This window comes from Schistocerca americana, unplaced genomic scaffold (assembly GCF_021461395.2).
Source record: "Schistocerca americana isolate TAMUIC-IGC-003095 unplaced genomic scaffold, iqSchAmer2.1 HiC_scaffold_112, whole genome shotgun sequence".
Lineage (NCBI taxonomy): Eukaryota > Metazoa > Arthropoda > Insecta > Orthoptera > Acrididae > Schistocerca > Schistocerca americana.
In genome coordinates, this window is record NW_025725176.1 from 457,501 (window position 1) to 462,500 (window position 5,000).

Below are 5,000 nucleotides of genomic sequence, written 5' to 3' on the forward strand. Positions count from 1 at the left end.
GCCTTAACCTAACCCATATTGTGCCTTAACCTAACCCATATTGTGCCTTAACCTAACCCATATTGTGCCTTAACCTAACCCATATTGTGCCTTAACCTAACCCATATTGTGCCTTAACCTAACCCATATTGTGCCTTAACCTAACCCATATTGTGCCTTAACCTAACCCATATTGTGCCTTAACCTAACCCATATTGTGCCTTAACCTAACCCATATTGTGCCTTAACCTAACCCGTATTGTGCCTTAACCTAACCCGTATTGTGCCTTAACCTAACCCGTATTGTGCCTTAACCTAACCCGTATTGTACCTTAACCTAACCCGTATTGTGCCTTAACCTAACCCGTATTGTGCCTTAACCTAACCCGTATTGTGCCTTAACCTAACCCGTATTGTGCCTTAACCTAACCCGTATTGTGCCTTAACCTAACCCGTATTGTGCCTTAACCTAACCCGTATTGTGCCTTAACCTAACCCGTATTGTGCCTTAACCTAACCCGTATTGTGCCTTAACCTAACCCGTATTGTGCCTTAACCTAACCCGTATTGTGCCTTAACCTAACCCGTATTGTGCCTTAACCTAACCCGTATTGTGCCTTAACCTAACCCGTATTGTGCCTTAACCTAACCCACGTTGTGCCTTAACCTAACCCACGTTGTGCCTCAACCTAACCCACGTTGTGCCTTAACCTAACCCACGTTGTGCCTTAACCTAACCCACGTTGTGCCTTAACCTAACCCACGTTGTGCCTTAACCTAACCCACGTTGTGCCTTAACCTAACCCACGTTGTGCCTTAACCTAACCCACGTTGTGCTTTAACCTAACCCATATTGTGCCTTAACCTAACCCATATTGTGCCTTAACCTAACCCATATTGTGCCTTAACCTAACCCATATTGTGCCTTAACCTAACCCATATTGTGCCTTAACCTAACCCATATTGTGCCTTAACCTAACCCATATTGTGCCTTAACCTAACCCATATTGTGCCTTAACCTAACCCATATTGTGCCTTAACCTAACCCATATTGTGCCTTAACCTAACCCATATTGTGCCTTAACCTAACCCATATTGTGCCTTAACCTAACCCATATTGTGCCTTAACCTAACCCATATTGTGCCTTAACCTAACCCATATTGTGCCTTAACCTAACCCATATTGTGCCTTAACCTAACCCATATTGTGCCTTAACCTAACCCATATTGTGCCTTAACCTAACCCATATTGTGCCTTAACCTAACCCATATTGTGCCTTAACCTAACCCATATTGTGCCTTAACCTAACCCATATTGTGCCTTAACCTAACCCATATTGTGCCTTAACCTAACCCATATTGTGCCTTAACCTAACCCATATTGTGCCTTAACCTAACCCATATTGTGCCTTAACCTAACCTATATTGCGCCTTAACCTAACCCATGTTGCGCCTTAACCTAACCTATGTTGCGCCTTAACCTAACCTATGTTGCGCCTTAACCTAACCTACGTTGCGCCTTAACCTAACCTATATTGCGCCTTAACCTAACCTATATTGCGCCTTAACCTAACCTATATTGCGCCTTAACCTAACCTATATTGCGCCTTAACCTAACCTATATTGCGCCTTAACCTAACCTATATTGCGCCTTAACCTAACCTACGTTGCGCCTTAACCTAACCCACGTTGCGCCTTAACCCAACCCACGTTGCGCCTTAACCCAACCCACGTTGCGCCTTAACCCAACCCACGTTGGGCCTTAACCCAACCCACGTTGCGCCTTAACCCAACCCACGTTGGGCCTTAACCCAACACACGTTGGGCCTTAACCCAACACACGTTGGGCCTTAACCCAACACACGTTGGGCCTTAACCCAACACACGTTGGGCCTTAACCCAACACACGTTGGGCCTTAACCCAACACACGTTGGGCCTTAACCCAACACACGTTGGGCCTTAACCCAACACACGTTGGGCCTTAACCCAACACACGTTGGGCCTTAACCCAACACACGTTGGGCCTTAACCCAACACACGTTGGGCCTTAACCCAACACACGTTGGGCCTTAACCCAACACACGTTGGGCCTTAACCCAACACACGTTGGGCCTTAACCCAACACACGTTGGGCCTTAACCCAACACACGTTGGGCCTTAACCCGCTCTGTAATTGTCATACGACGCGTTAAATTAGTGTAGTGTTGCCTAACTGCAACCCCCGCAATATAGTTTGCTACTCGCACTGCCTGGTCCCCAGTGTATCGCTTCATGTTAAACACCTTGCAGCGATACACTGTAATGTGGATGGCAGCAGGACGTACATGCTCAATGCCCTTCGCAGTTGTTCATTGGCATTCGCATGGCGAAGCACTTAGCCTACGCTGTGGTACGGCCTGTGTCAACTGTCCGCTGATGTTGTACGTCCAAATCACACACTGTACTGCACATTGGTCCTCATGTACTGAATGATACATCGTGGTACATGTGACCGTACAACGACTGCGCCAACAACGGCGAACCATGCGGTCCAACTGTTGTGCACTCAGCTATGTGTCGTCTCCCTATAAGAGCCGGATTGCAGTGTGGTATGCCCTGGATGGCGATCAGCATGAGCCGTCTGTTGATGTAGTGGCGCGTGTTGTCAGACGTAGTCGTCTCTTCTCACACACCGTGACAGCATGGTGCACTGCGTTCCACATCTGCGACATGCGACAGAGGCCGGTTGACAGTCGTTCGCGCAATGGACATCGCATACGTACGGGGGCCACCTTCCACGTGTTCGCGAAGCGTGCACATGTTGTTGCGTGTATGTGGGCAGACATAGTGTGTCGTGACACCTGACACAGGCATGCAACAATCGTTGAATTTGCAAATGGCGATGGACGTCTACGTTTGCTGGTGACGTTACGCAAATGAACAACTGGTAAACCGTTGTGGTGCGGTTGTTCTCGCTAGAGGTGAATCAGTGATGGCGACGATCGGTTGAGCTACCAACCGGTTGTTTCAGCGATACCCACCATGCCCACGAACGTGAATGGCATGTGGGTGTGAAGCGATACGCGGCGGTGGCTGGGTGGGACCGTCCCCGGCCGGTGAGGGGGGGCCTCCCGGCGTGCTGGCCGCGCGGTGCGTGGGCGCACGCGCTACAGCCGGCTGGTGGGGGCGGCCAGTGGCAGGCGCGCCGGCCGACGGAGGCGGCAGGCGGCGCAGCTGCGCGCCGGCGCACCCTGCACGCGGCGCCGTGCGGCCAAAGTAGGTCCTCGCGGGCCCGGTGCGAAGCGCGGTGGACATCTGCAGTGTGCTGGTCCGATTGAGGACTGTGTGCGCTGAGGATGCGCCGCCGCCCGGCGCTCGGCGCCGCGACGCCGTCTGCTGCTCGGTCGCCTCTGCGGTTCTCGCAGGTGGTTTGTATCGCAGCTGTGCGGACGTGTTGGCGCGTGCGCTGTGCTGGGAGAGTTCGCTTCGGCACCCAAGTGGGGCTTTTGTCCTTCTGTGGCGCTGGCGTTGGAGCTGCCGGCCACCGTAGGTGGCGCGTGTTGTCTCCCGCCGGCAATGCCACGACAGCACGCTCCCGGGCCTCTGTCGGCAGCGGCAAGCTCAGTTGGGAGCACGGGTGGTCGCACCTAAAGCGTCTACTCGCCAAACTCCGGGCGATTGCGCCTCTCTCGAACCCGACCAAGTACTTAGGACGGCGCTGCGCGCCGCCGGGACCTGAGAGGGTTTCGAGGTGTATCGTGCAGGGGAGCTCAGCCTCCTCCTGTTTGCAGAATAATTGAGCGGACGCTTGCGTGTTCGCGCGGGCCCCCGGGACACACTCCCGGGCGGCCGGCTGCTCAGCTCTAGTTGACGCAGCTCCCTGGTTGATCCTGCCAGTAGTCATATGCTTGTCTCAAAGATTAAGCCATGCATGTCTCAGTACAAGCCGCATTAAGGTGAAACCGCGAATGGCTCATTAAATCAGTTATGGTTCCTTAGATCGTACCCACGTTACTTGGATAACTGTGGTAATTCTAGAGCTAATACATGCAAACAGAGTCCCGACCAGAGATGGAAGGGACGCTTTTATTAGATCAAAACCAATCGGTCGGCTCGTCCGGTCCGTTTGCCTTGGTGACTCTGAATAACTTTGGGCTGATCGCACGGTCCTCGTACCGGCGACGCATCTTTCAAATGTCTGCCTTATCAACTGTCGATGGTAGGTTCTGCGCCTACCATGGTTGTAACGGGTAACGGGGAATCAGGGTTCGATTCCGGAGAGGGAGCCTGAGAAACGGCTACCACATCCAAGGAAGGCAGCAGGCGCGCAAATTACCCACTCCCGGCACGGGGAGGTAGTGACGAAAAATAACGATACGGGACTCATCCGAGGCCCCGTAATCGGAATGAGTACACTTTAAATCCTTTAACGAGTATCTATTGGAGGGCAAGTCTGGTGCCAGCAGCCGCGGTAATTCCAGCTCCAATAGCGTATATTAAAGTTGTTGCGGTTAAAAAGCTCGTAGTTGGATTTGTGTCCCACGCTGTTGGTTCACCGCCCGTCGGTGTTTAACTGGCATGTATCGTGGGACGTCCTGCCGGTGGGGCGAGCTGAAGGCGTGCGACGCGCCTCGTGCGTGCTCGTGCGTCCCGAGGCGGACCCCGTTGCAATCCTACCAGGGTGCTCTTGAGTGAGTGTCTCGGTGGGCCGGCACGTTTACTTTGAACAAATTAGAGTGCTTAAAGCAGGCAAGCCCGCCTGAATACTGTGTGCATGGAATAATGGAATAGGACCTCGGTTCTATTTTGTTGGTTTTCGGAACCCGAGGTAATGATTAATAGGGACAGGCGGGGGCATTCGTATTGCGACGTTAGAGGTGAAATTCTTGGATCGTCGCAAGACGAACAGAAGCGAAAGCATTTGCCAAGTATGTTTTCATTAATCAAGAACGAAAGTTAGAGGTTCGAAGGCGATCAGATACCGCCCTAGTTCTAACCATAAACGATGCCAGCCAGCGATCCGCCGCAGTTCCTCCGATGA

At 52.3% G+C, this 5,000-nt stretch overlaps 1 non-coding gene across 1 annotated transcript in view; it reads left to right on the forward strand.

Annotated features, from left to right (window-relative positions):
• Positions 1-3,836: 3,836 nt before the first annotated feature.
• Positions 3,837-5,000, forward strand: part of LOC124560849 — a 1,910-nt gene continuing 746 nt past the window's right edge. The window contains exon 1 of the ribosomal RNA XR_006969356.1: positions 3,837-5,000. This exon is cut by the window's right edge and continues 746 nt beyond it. This is a non-coding gene — a ribosomal RNA (small subunit ribosomal RNA).